Here is a 17,758-nt window from a genome sequence, read left to right on the forward strand (position 1 = left end):
CCTGGGCCGCGTGGCCTGCGTTCGTCCAATCAATGACGTCAGAAATATGCAAATTAGAACAATTCCAAATACAGTTGTTCTCGTTTATTATTATATTTGAAAAAATGTATATATTTTTTCGCCACTTATGTTTTTTTTTTTTTTTTTTTTTTTTTTTAGAAAGTACATTAAAAATGTCAGGGTTCTTTAATAAAAAGATAAAACAATAACCACCTTTATTTGAAATACAAATCTTTTGTCTTTATGGTCAGTACCCATCAAATGAACGCATTTTTGCTGAACAAGAGAGGTAATTATTATTGTCTTTTTTACATAATACAAAGTGAATAATTACTTAAGGGTGTAGAATTGCTTTTGATCTTAGTGGGACCTAATTTGAAACCCCTCACCCAATTGCACAATTTTTAAATTAAAAATGTAAAGGTAAAGGAATGTCTGACAAAATGGTAGTTTAATAAACACTTCCGTTTACTGAGAGATTATTTGTGCATAATCACTTCTCACCACATCTGAACACATTTTTGCAAGTATGATATTGCAAAACCTATTGAACCACGGCTCTGTTGGCATTTCTGGGTGGAGTTTGCATGTTCTCTCTGCGTTGGCGTGGGTTTCCTCCGGGTGCTCCGGTTTCCCCCACAGCTCCAGAGATGGGTTGCGGCTGGAAGGGCATCCGCTGCGTAAAAACGTGCTGGATAAGTTGTTGGTTCATTCCGCTGTGGCGATCCTGGATAAATAAAGGGACTAAGCTGACAAGAAAATGAATAAATGATATTGCCATTCATGCACATAAAGCTAAAAGATTACTTTTCAAGTCCATGTTCTTTTCCTTCTCTGAGCATGCAAACAGAACAGCACAGAACAGAATGTTCTGTTTTGAACTTTAATAAAAAACAAAACAAATCAAATACAATTAGTAATAAAAACAACATTAAATCAAGCATGTTTTATGGTGCAAAAGAAAATTTACATGATTTTACTTTGATAAGGAATGAATGCAGACTTCTGGAAAGGGGGAGACAAATGACAATAACCATTTTATCTTGATTGTTGTTTTTTCATAATCGTCATGGAGGCCAATATCGAAACATTTTTTTATTATTATTAATTGCACATCCATGGTTACCTTTATGGTGAACTTGCAGTGAACTTGACTTCAAGTGACTGACACTTTTCTTTGAAATGTCCATGTCTCACAGCAAGCCTCACTGGAACATTTTACTTATTAATTAAATTAAAAGCTCATTAATTTTAAACTATTAATGGGGACATTTTAATATTCTGTGGATATCGGTGGGGGCATGTCCCCTCCGTCCATGCTAATTCTATACACCCTTGTACTTAAAACTTTAATGTTTTCAGAATATTAAGACTTTAAGCACTGCTCAAAACACTGTTTTTATTAACTTTAACAGATTACAACAGTTTAATGTAAATGTATTGACATTTTAGTAGTCAAAATAGAAGAAATAAATCCATAAAATAACAGAAAAGTGACTGTAAAAGTCATGAGTGCCATATTACAAACTAAGTAGACAAATTGTTTTAATTTTATATACAAATTTAGAATAATTCCTGAAAGATCACATCACTAAACACTGGACTAGAGAAAATTCACAGGATTATTTTTAACTGTAATAATTTATAACAACAGCATTGTTTTAATGCACTTTTGATCAAACCTGAGTCTTAGTGAACACAAGGAACTATTTTCAAAAACATTAGAAAATCTTAATTATTCCAAACTTTTGACCAATTGTCTCATTTAGCATTCAGCAGTCGTCTGAAAAACACAAACCATATGACTGGAATGAGCAACCAGTCCAAAAATCTGCTCCTGATTTCACTACTGTTTTGTTTTGATTATTTTTTTATGTCTATGCCTGCAATTCTTCCATTTAGATTGTGAAATGTGAAAGTTACTCTCTTTCTCTCCCTCCGATCTGTCTCTGTGAAACATTCATTCATTCATTGGTTCATTCAGAGAGCTGCAATCAGGCAGAAAATCAAGCTTAAAGAGAGGGGGTGCCAGAACAGACACAGGGTTTCCTTCCCAAACCTAATCCACTTTTTGTTGCAGGCTACTAAATTGCATTCCTGTAGGCGAAGAGAATGGAGTGGGACTTTAGACTGGCTAATACAATGTCTGAAAAGACAGAGATATGGGAGTCGTTAGCTACACTGGTGGCAGGAGAGATGTCTCCTGACAGCAGCTGTTAGGACATGCCAGCTATATAATGCTGTTTGGAATAGTTTGAGCCATTGCTTTTCTCCCCGGCAAGTGAAATGAATCACCTCGAGACATTCACCGCTTCAAAATACAGTATACATTACCAACAACAAGTTGGATATTGCTAAACATAACAGACAGATTCTCAAACACTAATCATACATCATATAACGATTGACCATAAATATTGCAATGGTATATATTATATTACATTATAGTGTACATACACTTTTTATATAACTAATATAGACCATTTCGAGGGATCTAAAAAATAATAATAGTTCTGACCTTTTTTTTGTTTTACATTTTTTAATTTCTATAGCTTCAGAGAATCCAAAATGGTCCACATATTGATAAATAATGTCATGGCAGCTGTTTTAACACATTTTAACATTTGATATGATTGAATTACCTGTTGTTACAGTTATAAAATAGTTTGACAACAAGCAGGAAATGTTCGTGCGCCAGTGACTTTGCCACATTGAAATGGTGTATACATTATAAATGCTATTGAGAGGTTTAGTGACCACAGAGTGTGTTTTTGGTCCAAATTCTCTTAAATGTTGAGACGATGTATGTTAGGACAGATCTTAAATTCCAATTTCCAGCAAAAGCATTGAATTAAAGTTTTTCTTGTTTGCTTTGACCTGGTTAAAGGAACTAGGTTACTCTTCATTTTCATTATCACTATCCCAGCAGAGCAGAGGACCGGTCTTGCAAATGTGTAAACCCTTTCTTATTGGGTTGACACATTTTCCCCACCATTTTTCCAAACAGTTAACACAGGTGTCATTCAAGCAGTCCAAACTCCATTGTTTTAGTTTTGGTAACCAAACAGAATCCATCTGTTCCTAACTATTAAAAACTACCAACATCAGTATGAAATCACTGAAGCACCGGTTTGACACTCCTTCACACAAATCTTCAATTAGCCATCATTCTGCAAACCTTATAAAAACGATGGAAGGTCTATGTTGTTCTGTGCCAGCATTGATGGAGGAGGTCAATATGGCTATGTCCTATACTCCCAATAGTTTTGACTGTATATGGTTTACATGTGTTTTCTCTAATATTTACAGTATTTTATTACTTTTGTCTGTTTTTTTATATACAGTATTTCAGTTTTCAGCCACAGTTTGAAAAATGTCATGAATTCAATATATATTCAATCAAAGCACATCTTATTCTTGATCCAATTCTTTGCAAAAAGGCGAATTTGACAGCCCAAATAGAGACAACAAATGCCATTGGCTATAAGCTACAATGGCAAGCAATGGTGATGCATTTTGAGTTCTGTATTTTGTATTTTGTTGTCCATTGTGTAATGATTAATTAAAAGAGCTCATATACTTGTTTGCAAGTTGTGCTGTTTGAAGGTAAAACTAGCTTTTGTTGCATATGTTAAATGTTTTGACACGATATGTGCCTTTTGCAAGCAAAATGTGTCATTTTGACCATGAGTGCCGCTGTTTAGGCCTGTGTGTTAACTGTTTTGAAAATGTGGAGTTTCAGTTGACAACTACATCCAAGCAATCGAGAAAAACTGTAATTGTCCAGTGAGATTCCCCTCACTATATTGAAAAGATGCAATATTTTATAATCTTCTTTTGATAAGCCTGAAAGGGTTTGGCCTTTATCTGGACAAGTGTTTGTCACATTTCTTTTGCACAACAACTTTAGAATGGTTTAAGTGACTTTAAAACTACTTTTTTCACTTAGTATTTTTTCACTACTAAGTCAGTGAAAACCTTAAAAATTAGGCGGCCAATTTCAGTTTTTCCATTCGCTTTGGTGCATTTCTCACAACATTATTTACATTTGCACAACAGTTAATGCATTTCTCAAAACAATTAGTACAAACCGCAAAGCCTAGTTACAGTTTTTCTCAGTCGCTTTGGTGCATTTCTCACAACACTATTTACATTTGCACAACAGGTAATGCATTTCTCAAAACAGTTAGTCATTTGTGCACATCCTAGTAGCAGTTTCTAATTCTTTTCAATAAATTGCAATTGCTTTTGGACATGCATCAATTGCTTTCATATAACTCGCTGTTATTTATAACATTATCATTTGCTTATGTCATGTCAGTCAAAATTAACTAAACTTGTGAATGCTGAATAGTCATTCCATATAAAACTAGTCCAAATTTCATTACTTGAGTCGTTACACACAAAAATGTTGAACTACTTGTCAAAATCTGTCAAACAAATTTTATAAAACAAATTTAAATCTTTATTTTACTGAAAATGTATTTAAAATTGAACAATTTCATGAATGATTTACAGACCTGTGTATGTTGTAGGCTCAGTTCCAATATGTACTGCAATATTGTTTACAGTTGTGCACAGCTCTACCTAAAGGGAGTTTATGTTTGTTGTAAATAAGGGTGTGTTTATTCTTTTGCACAATGCTGGGAATAAATGAGTATTGCAAAGAGCAAATGCAGTAAAAATGTGAAACATACATATTCAGTGTCTTGTACTCAGATAACTCACTTAATGCGGTGATGTCTAACTTTGCTGTAGTTTTCAAATGGCTGTGCAAATAGTATACAGTGCTGTCTTGAGCATTTTCAGGAAGTGTCACCAAAATCTGACTTTTTTGCATTGAAAAAATGTAGAGTAAACTGTCATAATGAAAACATGACTAAGCCATTTGACTATCTTGTCCATAAACAACGGTGTCAGGGCTTTTCATTTTGATGATACTGACACTTTGATTGACATGAATACTTGCTTTTGAGGAATGAACTATCCATTTTAAGCATGTGACACGCTTTTGCAGGTTATCAGCTAGGTTTTGCAGTTTGTACTAATTGTTTTGAAAAATGCATTAACTGTTGTGCAGAAATGCACTAGTGTTGTGAGAAACGCACCAAAGCGACTGAGAAAAACTGTAATAACCTGCAAAAGTGTGTCACTTGCTCAAAATGGATCATTACACCAGCATCAGGAATGCTGTTTCTCTGGAATGTTTTAAGAAACTTCTTAAGACTCACCTTTTTACTGTTGCTTTTAACTTAGATAGACTATTTTTGTTAATTTTATCATCTAATTGTATTGAATCATTCATATTTTATTTTGGTCTTTTTATTTTTTTTATTTTACTGTTTTTATTGTTCTGCTTTGTTTGCCTTGTTTGCCTGTTAGCGCTTTAAGACTGAGAAAAGTGCATTATAAATAAAATGTATTATATTATTATCATTAACATACAGTATCAATATATATATATATATATATATATATATATATATATATATATATATATATATATATATATATATATATATATATATATATATATATAGAACAGAATATATTCAACTTATTAAATAGGCTTAAAATGTATTTGCTAATTTTGATCTCCACTTTTTACTGTAGGTAGTGGACAGACAGATAGACAGATAGATAGACAGACAGACAGACAGACAGACAGACAGACAGACAGACAGACAGACAGACAGACAGACAGACAGACAGACAGACAGACAGACAGACAGACAGACAGACAGACAGACAGACAGACAGACAGACAGACAGACAGACAGACAGACAGACAGACAGACAGACAGATAGATAGATAGATAGATAGATAGATAGATAGATAGATAGATAGATAGATAGATAGAATTCAGTAATGGTTTGTGCTCTTTGATACACTGGACATTGTCTGCAGTGTTTTAAAAGACGATTCCTAATTCTGTATTCATTGTGTGTGGGAGATACATTAGGGACAGGGTCGACTCTAATCGTTATTGTCACGACTCTCTTTTCCATTAGTCAATGCTTACGTCCACACACGCGCACCACATACACAGACACCGGGCAGCACAAGACTGATTGAAGCTGGGCGCAGTACGTTAATGAATGTATGTGCAGCGAATACAAATAAGGTCCCTGGCTGAAGTTGATCTAAACAAAAAAAAAAACAAGCTGCATATACACAACAGCACAACTGTGGAAAATCGGTAAAAATATTCAGATATTCATAATAAAGCAACATGGAAGCTGGAGTCGTGGCCTAGCGGAAGGCCTAGAGGACTTTTTTACTTGGTAAAGCTTGTGCTCTTAGACTTTAGGAAAATTGGTGCAGTGTTTTATCAACAGAGGTTTCACTTACAAATCAGCACATGTCCTTTATTATTATGTTCAATGCTACTATGGGAATGTGGAATGCTTGACTTTGATACTCCATAATTCCTTACTTAAATACAAACAAAAGTTTGACTATAATTCAATTTTATTAATCTTTATTATCTATAGCTGCAGCTATAGCACTTTTACAATGTAGATTGTGTCAAAGCAGCTTGACATAGAAGTTTTAATAAATTGAAACTGTGTCAGTGCAGTTTTCAGAGTTGAATCACAACTGCACAACATGTTTAGAATACTGACGCCAATTCAACATTATTTCATTTTCCTTTGACTTATTGTCTCTGATTTATCAGAGGTCTTCATAGTGGAATAAACCTCCAACTATTCCTGCACATGTTTTATGCAGGAGATGACCTTCCCCACATAGCAAAAATTCTCTGGCCCAGCTCTGGCCCACACAATCAGGTTTTGCTTGGCCCACATGCCGCAGTGAATTACGGTACATGACTGGACCAAATCTGGCTTCCAGACAAGGGCCAAAAACAGACCATATCTGGGCCAAGTCTCAGCCAAGTTAATAACTCATAACTGGGCCTGAACTGGGCCAGATAGGTTAGTGTGTCACGATTGTAATGAAATTGATAAACCCATTGAGTGATGCGCTTTAGGCACACTCTGGGCACGCTTTTTTTCAAAGTGACCTGATAGGTAGAATTTTTTTTCTTTATTCAAAAATGATTTTAGTGTATTTTAAATGTGGGTCAAGACTGGCCAAACTCACATGGCCTACTTATCAAATTTTTAAATCTGGGCCAAATACTAAATTTTTCATCTGGCCCAAGTCTTGTTTGCCGCCTTAAAGACGGTGCCACCTCTGCCAAACCCCGGCCATGTTTGGCCCACATGCTGTATGCCAGTGCCGGATTAATGCCTGCTGTGCCAGCTTTATGCCAAATCTGGGCCAGAATTCTTTGCTAGGGTCTGGCTGCTACCCAGTACTGAGAAACACTCGCATGCACACACACATACAATCATACACTATGGACAATTTTGTTTACCCAATTCACCTACAGTGCATGTCTTTGGACAGTGCGGAGCACGCGGAGAAAACCCATGCGAGCATGGGGAGAACATGCAAACACCACACAGCCACCAATTTGACTCATGTTGTGTCCTTGCCATTTCTTGACCATTATATACACTACAAAAAAAAAAATATTAAGAGAGTGGAGTGGTGAGTTTTGGTGTGATAAATGTCCTTTATTAATATTTTCTCTGATACTATGGGAGTGTGGAATGATTAACTTTGATTTGACTTTGACAATCCATTATTTCATATGTAAATACATACTAAAGCTTAACACTCTATAACAACATGTTTAGAATATTGACATAAATTCAACATCAGTACACTCTAAAAATGCTGGGTTATCCTAATCTAAATGAGGGTCAAATATGGACAAACGTAGCTTGTGGGTGAAAAGTGTCATTTCAATTTATTTGGAAACAAAAACTACCTGATGGCTATGTTTGTCCATATTTGACCCAACACTGGGTTACAACAACCCATCATTTTAAGTGCATGTTTGAATAAATGGAGGAAAATAGTCATTTTCTAAAGGGCATCACTTTTGATTCACAATGAGCTTTATATTGCACACTGACTTCCCAATTGTTCATAACGCTACAATCACCAGCGATCCAGCCTGTGCAGATTTGATTAGTATTGCATAGAACTACAAATGGAATAGAGCATAGTACTATTAAATAGGGATGTAACGGTATCAGAATTTCACGGTACGGTAATACCTCGGTATGAATGTCACGGTACGGTATTTATTGAATCATTTACAGGAAAAAACAAAACTTATGAAAATACTCCAAAAAAGAGCCAAAAGTGTCAATGACATACAAATTAGCCATCTATCTGTAAGCTTTGAAACAGGAACTTCAATTTTATTAACAAAAAAAATATTAAACCATGTAAAAAAAAATTTAAGTTTTTAATTTAGTATTGTTGAAAACTCATCACATTCAACATTTAATCACTCACTCACTTAGATAGAGATGGGTTTAAAGGAAAATTATCATATAAATATAATCTGGTAAAAGCTGGTATCTCTGGGCATTTACAATGTCCCCTGCAACAGAAAAAAAACCTCTCATTTGGTACTGAGGTTTCTGGGACAAGAGAGATATGACTTATATGACTTATTTCTCGAGCGCCGAAAACGGAGCTTTTTGAAAACGCTGGAGAGGCCGTTTTCATTCTGAAACCTGCTGCTCCGTCTCAGTGTGGATGGGGAAAGACGGAGACATCTGAAAACGGAGGCGGGGCTGCAAACGTTCGCCTATCTGATTGGGGCTTTTCCTCAATATTAAGTAGCCCACACACAGTTCAGTCTCGCATCCTCTTCTTGTAAGTTAAGACTTCGCAAGTTTGATCAAGGCTGCAGTCTCCCCCTTCTCAGTTTGATATGGAAAACATACCGAGGACACGCGTAAATCTTCAAAGGGAACAGTGTACTTTATAACTTCATTCACATCACCTTGGCTACGTTGTTTCACTTTCTCAACAATAAAATGTAAACATGATTTAAGGAACTGCCTATTTCCTTTTTAATATTAGAAAACTTACAGACAGCAGAAATGTTGAGGCGTCGTGCTGCATATATGAGCGTCATCTTCACTGTGAGGATATTTATAACAAAACGGAGCCTATAACAACTACCTCCTTTCAATTTCAGTGAAAATACGAAACGCATCCTCACTTTTGTTGAATATCAGTTTTAATAATCGACAATTATAAAAGTATCACATACAATAAGTTTATACATTGTAGGAAATAAAGGCAAGCGATCAGTCAATGTACCTGGATTAATCATTAACTTATCTTTGCGCTTAACCAAAACATGTTACCCGTGAACAAGTAACTTAATAGATTCCAATGACCAAAGTCAGGGAATTGGCCTATGTCGTTAGATAAAGACAACAAGATGAATGAAATATCACGTTTAGCAAATATAGTGAGATTAGATCCAGCGGAAGATGCTTGATGAGCAGTCCGACAAGCAGAGCTCTCATCTGGGTAGAATGCTGGAGCGCTTGCCCGAGAGTGTCTGTGGTCACGTGATGTGCGTTTTCAGCGTTTTGGTGTGGACGGAGAGCTGTTCAGAAACGCTGGGTAAAACGCGAGTGTGGACGCGGATCATTTTCATTCTACAACGCCGTTTTAAAACTAAAACACACTCTTGTAAAAGGGGCCTTAGAGTTTTACAGCTCTTTTTGATCCCCGCTTCTAGCAGCACACTCCATTTCCGCATTACTGGATCTGTAGCGACAACAGACCGCAAGGGATGATGGGGATTGTAGTTTTCGCTACCTCCCGTTCGCTTCATTCGCCTGAGCAAATTTTCTCAGAAGACCTATAGTTTTACCGAGTCATGCGACTTCGGTAATATCGAAAAAAATTAATATTGCGGTATGACGGTATTTACAATACCGTTACATCCCTACTATTAAATGGACTACAAGATCCAGTCGTGCACCACTCACACACCTGGCCTAGATTGCCATGATTGTAGACAAACACAGCTGACGCTCCTCATGAACTGATTACTGGGACTATTTATATAGCACACGCCCACACACACACTTCAGTGCTGAGTCTGTCTCCAAACATGGCAATCTAGGCCAGGTGTGTGAGTGGTGCATGACTGGGTCTTGTAGTCTATTTAATGTCGTATTATTTTGTAGTTCTATGCAATACTGGGTTTTTACCAGTGATCTGCACAGGCTGGATAGCTGGTGATTGTGACACATACAAAACATAGTGCACTCTAAAAAATTCTGGGTTATCGTAACCTAAATGTGGGTCAAATATGGACAAACCCAGCTTGTGGGTTTAAAGGGTGATTTCAATTTAATTAACAACAAAAATTACCTAATGGCTAGGTTTGTCCAAATTTGACCCACAGTTGGGTTACAACAACCCAGCTTTTTAAGTGTGTGTCTGAATAAATGGAAAATAGTTATTTTCTAAAGGGGCATCCCCTTTGTTTCACAATGAGCTTTCTTTTGCACACTGACTTCCCAATTGTTCATACAAACATAGTTGCAGTGTGTGACACACACACACCGACACACAGAAAATGCTGTTTTAGTTGCTTTTAAATGGTTGTAGTAATCAAGCATAGGGTCAAAAATGGACAAACCCAACCTTTTGGTTAAATAGTGTAATTCAAATTAAATAATAGAAAATAGGACCTAACATCTACATTTGACCTTTTATGTTAGACTCACCACGGGCCTCATGTACGAAGACTTGCGTGGAAATCATACTAAAACATTACGTACGCACAAAGCTGTAAATGTGCGTATGCAGAAAAAAATTCAGATATAAGAAACACTGCGTACGCCGAATCCCACGAATATTCTTTGTACATCTAAATGAACGTGAAACTAAGCGCAACATGCACGAGCGCAAAACCCCTCCCTGCCTCCTCCCCTGTATGAATATGCTAATGACTCTACTTTGGCTAAACCCAACGAAAAAGCAATGGCAAAAGCAAGCAAAAAGAGAGACTTTGAACAGAATATTAATTGGAGGTGCTCCTTTCGGAGGAAGACCAGAGAAAAACTGTGTTATTTGCAAGTTTGTCCTCCGGAATTAACAACAAATTAAAACAAGAGTGGGGAGAGTTTAGCTGATGCGGTTAACACAGTTGGGTCTAAACATCACACTGTGTGGATTAAAAAAAAGAGATAGTGCGATGTATAAAGTAGGTGCAAAATGTTATAAAATCCTTAACAGTTTGAGTGGCGCAGCAAGAAAACGCATGTTATCATGTTTTGACACGTTCGAGCATGAACTCGGTTCGAATCCAGCATCTGATGAACTCATTCTTCTTCCAGCGACCCCCCCCACCCCCCCGCTACATAACAGATTTTGCCTACTATTAATAAACGAGGAAGACAAGTAGGAATTATTAATAAGTCTGTGCATCATCTTTTATTTTTATTTGCACATTTATTGAATGGAAATGTTTCGGATTCACATTTGCAAATTCATCTTTAGATAGTGTCTTTATAGCAATGTGCGTGCAGTAGATAGCTCCGATTACATTGGGAAAACAGGAGACCGCAGCAAATTGCGCTTTAATGTTTGGCTGGTCAACTGTATGGTATGGAAACCTTGTATACCTGCTAGTGAACCTGTCTCATACAGCTGCCATTACAAGGCTCAGACACTTTGTAGAGTGCAATTTAACACAACTGCCTCTAGGAGTCGCCAATGGAAATAAAACAGGCGCACACAAAAAATGTGCGTACGCCAGCCATTAAGCTGACGTGGAGCAGCGCACATTCCCACCTTCAGTTTATTGTTTGTAAATACAAACGTGAGCGATTCTGAGCGTGAAACCTGGCATACGCAAAGTTTTTGTGCGTACGCATCGTTGATACATGAGGCCCCTGGAATGATGGTTTAACCTTAAAATCTCCTTCAATGTTCTACTGAGGAAAAAAAAGAGTGAGTAAATTAACTGTCAATTTTACCATCAAGTGCTCGAGTAGGCAAGGTGAACCTGACTCATGTTGTGTCCTTGCCATTTCATGACCTCTGTATACCCTACAAAAAAATAAGAGAGAGAGAGATCAAATAGTTTTCATGGAGTGGTGAGTTTTGGTGTGATAATCTGATGGACAGCGAGTCACTGGTACAGATGACCTGCTGCAGAAGGGCCAATGAGACGCTGTTTCAGGCCAAGAAAAACAGAGCAAATCTCCACACAGAAAGACAATCCAATGCCGACCTGTGAGCCGAAGTCATCAACTCTCAGCTACCAGCCTGGATGAATGAAATCAGACCCCTGCAGTCCTCAGCGGGAGTTTATCAGTGGTTGGCCGAACGTCCAAACATGCACGTTGCTAGCCTGCGGAAAGCTGCTTGTTATCTCCCACCATTTAGCTACGTCCTCTTTTTCATTGCCATTGTCTTTGACAGCACTCTAAGTAAAAGAGCTATTAATTTCAGCCTCACCTTTGTTCTCCCTTTCCCCAGTCTCTTTCACTTTCTCCATTCATTCCAATGCCCTTCTCTTTTTACGTCCCTCTGTCGGTTCTTTTTCACACCCCTTCAATCTTTTTCCAGCCCGTTGGTCTGGTTTGCATCGGGCTGTGTTATTTCGAGTTCCCACTGAGGGCAAAGTGTGTGTCAAAAGGTATGATTTTACCTCTGATAGCACACGGGGAATAATTGTGGCAGGCAGAGAAAGAGAACAAGATCTGTAATCTGTTTTCCTTGGATCCCAACTTTATGAATACTCACAGGGTTTAGTGAGCTGGCGAGATGCATAGTGCAGATACTTCCTGCTGTCCCCAGACCGGACCGCCCGCAGGCTAACAAACCCTCTCTGATTCACACACACATTTATTACACTGCAGTCCCAGACACACACACACACACACACACACACATTGCTGCAGCTCCTCTTAAATTCCCTCGACTTCCGCTTGCACAGATCAGCACAGAGTGTTTGTTTAGCATGAGCGAGGCAAGCTCTGTCTGCTGACTGGCTTATGAAAATACACAAAACAAAGCCTTTTTTTAATACATTACCCCAAAACTATTCATGGAAACCAAATTGATCCTTTTGACTTTTTAAATACGCATTTGCTATGATGTGTCTTATTCTAAATGGAAAGTATTAAAGGCTTAGATTACCCCAAAATGAAAGGTGTCATCATTTGCTCACTCTCATGTCGTTTCAAACCTAAAAAAGAGAGAGTTTTGATCAGTTGCAAAAGTACTTTAATGAAGTCAGAGTCATTTCTGTTCCTATAAAATCCAGCAAAAAAGAAGAAAAAAAAGCCTTGGAAAAAAGCCTCTGTTTGTGTTCAGTGATTCATGTTATTATGCGAGTAAAAGCCTTAAATCAATCTGTTCATCATAAAAAGTAATGTCTTGTTGATTAAACAGCTTTGTTCATATATTTTTCTCAGTTCTCAATAAATGTTCTGAAGCTAAAAAGCTGTTTGGGATGAACAAAATTTCAATGTAAGCACATACATTTAAAAGATTTCCTTCGGCTTAGGCCCTCATTTATCAGGGTCATCACAGCGGAATGAAACGCCAACTATATTGGAATGAACCGCCAACTATTCCAGCATATGTTTTACGCAGCGGATTGCCTTTCAGCCACAACCAATACACTATGGCCAGATTCATTCAGTCATTTTCCTTCGGCTTAGACTTTATTTTTGAGGTATTTACAGTGGAGCGAACCACCAACTATTCCATCATATGTTTTATGCAGCAGACACCCTTCCATCTATAATCCAGTTCTAGTAAACACCCATACAATCTCACATTTACACTCATACACTACAGCCAACTTAGTTTATTCAATTCACTAACAGTGCATGTGTCTGGACTGTGGGGGAATCCCATGCGAACAGGAGCAGAACATGCAAACTCCACACAGAAACGCCAACTGGTCCAGCCAGGACTCGAACCAGGGACCTTCTTGCTGTGAGACGACAGTGCTACCTTACCGCCCAGTTTCAAAGATTTTCTTTACAATAATCTGCACTTGTGTTCTGAAAATGAGCAAAACTTTTGGGATGAAAGTATAGCATGAAAGTGACTAAATGAAGGCATTAATTTAAAGATTAATTTAAATGTTTGCTTAAACTAACACTGACTACATTTCTTAATTTTTTTATTGCTTTTTTTATTTTTTTATTGCAATATATTGACTTTTTGGTGAGTGCAAAATGCATGTCTTCTGCTGCCCAATCACTTCACTGCAAAAAATGCTTTTCTTACTTAGATTTTTTGTCTTGTTTCTAGTGCAAATATCTAAAAATTCCTAAATCAAGAAGAATTTTCTAAACAAGCAAAACAAATTGTCTTGTTTTGAGAAATATTATCCCAATATTAAGTCAGTTTTTCCTTAAAACAAGCAAAATAATCTGCCAATGGGGTAAGCAAAATAATCTTACGTCAAAAGAAAAAACAAGATTAATTTGCTCACCCCATTGGCAGATTATTTTGCTTGTTTTAAGGAAAAACTGACTTAATATTGGGATAATATTTCTCAAAACAAGGCAATATGTTTTGCTTGTCTAAAAAATGCTTCTTGATATAAGAAATTTTAGATATTTAGACTAGAAAAAAGACAAAAAATCTAAGCAAGAAAAGCATTTTTTGCAGTGTTCTATTGAGGTTAAATATAATTAGTTATAATTTACAGTATTTACTGAATGGATGTATTTGTAAACAGCTTAATCTTGTTTATCTTAAATATATCTGACGATCTTGTGTTAACTGCAAACATATGTTGTCTTTTATTTTTGCAAAAAACTATTAAACTGCATTTTTATTTTAAATTTCAGCTCCATCAAATGTTTCAAAAGCAATTCAACAATGCAAAATGTTAATCTGATGTTGTCTTCAAATTTTGAATATTTGTTTATTATTATGGGCAATATGCATTCAGTTTATGAAACATCTGAAAACTCTAATGAGAATGTGAAAAATAAGGTCTGAATATGAGCAGTGGGACATAAATAACAGTGTTACTATTGTCCCTACGGGGACTCTTGCCATTTCAACCTAATTTATTTTAAACTGTAAAACTCAGACATTGCAAACTTAAGCATGTGTTATTGCACTAAATAGCAGTGTGACAAAAGAAACACAACTTGTGATAAGGAAAAAAGAACTGCTAAAATAATTTACATTCTGCTCTTAAAAACTTAAATTCGGACCTAACCATGCATGGTCCTAAAATCAGGTGATATTTGGCAGCTCCATCAAAGGCTGCATGCTGAATGTGCTGTTACAGCCTGGAAAGCAAATCGTCACCTTGAAATTATAAGGTTCTATCTGCGTTCTGAATGATTTTGAGATATTAAGCTTCAAAGTTTTTGCATTCATTATAGCAAACAGTATGTGTAATGTAAACAACTTTAAAAAAAACATCCCATAATGTAAATCAGTTGTTATATAATAAGAATATGTTAATAACTCAATTTTGACAAAAATGTCAGGTAGAACCTTATAATTTTAAGGTGACAAAATGTATAGAGGGCTTTTAGTCAACCTGCTCTAAAATGGTTAAAAAAAATTATAACACACTATAAAGTGTGACTGTTGAAAATTATAATTCATCCTTTCCTAACATCAACACTGGAGTTTCCCAAGGATTTGTCTTAACTCCGTTGTTATTTTCTATCTACATTAATGACCTGCGTCATGGAATAGACTCAGCTAAAATACACCTGTATGCAGATGATACAATAATATATACACTGGCACACTCCTTAAACCAAGCTGTACAGAATTTACAGAACGCTTTTCAAGAACTACAGTGTACGTTGAGGATTTAAAATTGGTTTTAAATTCAAATAAGAGTAAATTACTTTTAGCTGTGGCCGCACAAAGGTAACAGATCAGACAATTACATTTTCGAATGGTGTACCAATAGAAAGAGTTAGCTCTTAGCCTCTTATAAATATCTAGGTATTCGGATTGACGAGAGATTAGCCTTTGATATACACATTGACAAGTTATTGAAAAAGCTTTGGCCAAAATTTGGTTTCTTAGACCGGTCAAAAAAATGTTTTCCTAATAAGGCCTGTAAGAAATTAGTAGAGAGTACATATATTTTTGTCCATAATTGATTATGGTGATCATCTCTATATACATGCAGCCGCTATTCTACTTAGAAAATTGGAATCTGTTTTTCATGAACCAATACGCTTTGTCACAGGTGCAGACTCATTAATACACCACTATATTTTGCACGATTCCTTAGATTGGTTATCTCTATATCAAAGAAGAAAATGACATTTATCTACTTTAAAGGCTTTCTTAGGTAAAACACCACCCTATCTTTCTAATTTGCTAAATTTCACATAAATAACCAACACACTAGATTTGTTTCCTTCATTTGGTTAACAGTCACAAGGGTATTGTCAGAACTTGGCAAATGTGCTTTTTCCTTTTATGTTCCTAGGGCTTGGAAAGACCTGCAAAATCAGCTTAATCTTGACACACTTACGACTCTGAGTACCTTTAAACATCTTCTGTACAACGTCTTAAGGGATACTTGTAATTGTTTTGTATGATCTGATCTTTTTATGAATGTTGATTTTGTAATTTTGTGGTATTGTTTTTTTGTGATTTTTATGTGAAACTTTATGTGCTGCCTGTCGTGTTGACCAGGTCTCACTGGAAGAAGAGGCAGTACTGTCTCAATTTGATCTCCTGGCTGAATTAAGCATATACATAATAAAAACCCAGGAAGCAAAAAATTCTGGCCCAGATTTAGCATAAAGCTGGCACAGGAGGCATTTGTCTAGCATTGGCATACAGCATGTGGGCAGTCCAGCACTGGCATACAGCATACACCGTCTTTAAAGCGGCAAACAAGACTTGGGCCAGAAATCAAATGTAGTATTTGGTCCAGATGTTTAAAAAAATGTATATGTGGACTACGTAAATTTGGCCTATCTTGGACCACTTTTAAAATACATTTAATTTATTTTTTTGAGTAAGAAAAAAATTCTTACAATCAGGTTGCTTCAAGAAAAAACATCCATAAAGCGAAATTCTTCATGTGTTTATCAAATTAATTGCAGTCGTAACACACCAACATACCTGGCCCAGTTTAGACCCAGTTATGGGTTATTAACTTGGCTGAGATTTGGCCCAGATTTGGTCCATGTTTGGCTTTTGTATGGAAGCCAGACTTGGTCCAATCATGTACCGTAGTTCACTACGACATTTGGGCCAAGCAAAAGCTAATTGTGTGGGCTAGATCTTGGCCAGAGAAATTTTGCTCTGTGGGAACCCTATTTTAGCAAGGTTTTATTTTTATTTTTTCTATGTTTATGTTGGCTGAAATTATTCAATCATTTTAACAAAATCCAAATCTAAAATGTTGATTTAAAAAAAATAGTAATAAAAGATAAGTCACCAAGGACTCACCACATAAGCTCAGGAACATATACATTTCATTTTCAAGTTCCAGTTAAGGCAAAATCTAATTCCACCCTTCATTTTCCTCCTTGATTATATTTTTTATAACCCAGAAATGTCACAATAACAAAACTAAAATGGGTTGCAAACACATTTCCCACTGACCTTAAACATGCCCAGTCCAGCACTAACAGCACTCAGAATCAGCGTGTAACAAGCTGTTGTAGTGTGATGAGAATCCAAATGAAATTCTATTCTCATGCAGTGAAATTATCAAGCCCCCTCGTCTCTATTAAGACAGTTGACCTTTACGGCCGTGTGGCCACTTTAAGAGATTTGAGGTTATGAAATCTGAATTGCATCGATCAAAGCAACATCATTCATCACAGAATCTTTTTTTTCTCTCTTTCTCTCTCCCTTCACACTCCCACTCTCCAACAGCTG

The 17,758-nt window shown here is 36.4% G+C and overlaps 1 long non-coding RNA gene across 2 annotated transcripts; it reads right to left on the reverse strand.

Annotated features, from left to right (window-relative positions):
- Positions 1-5: 5 nt before the first annotated feature.
- LOC141378651 (uncharacterized) lies at positions 6-17,750 on the reverse strand. 2 transcript variants are annotated; one of them, XR_012393548.1, is made up of 3 exons: positions 17,480-17,750; positions 11,884-11,956; positions 6-727 (listed from the first exon to the last, which is right to left on the reverse strand). It is a non-coding gene; the product is annotated as an uncharacterized lncRNA (long non-coding RNA). The 2 variants fall into 2 exon arrangements; XR_012393547.1 differs by having other exon boundaries at positions 450-749.
- Between the last annotated feature and the right edge of the window lie 8 nt (positions 17,751-17,758).

This window comes from Danio rerio, chromosome 2 (assembly GCF_049306965.1).
Source record: "Danio rerio strain Tuebingen ecotype United States chromosome 2, GRCz12tu, whole genome shotgun sequence".
Lineage (NCBI taxonomy): Eukaryota > Metazoa > Chordata > Actinopteri > Cypriniformes > Danionidae > Danio > Danio rerio.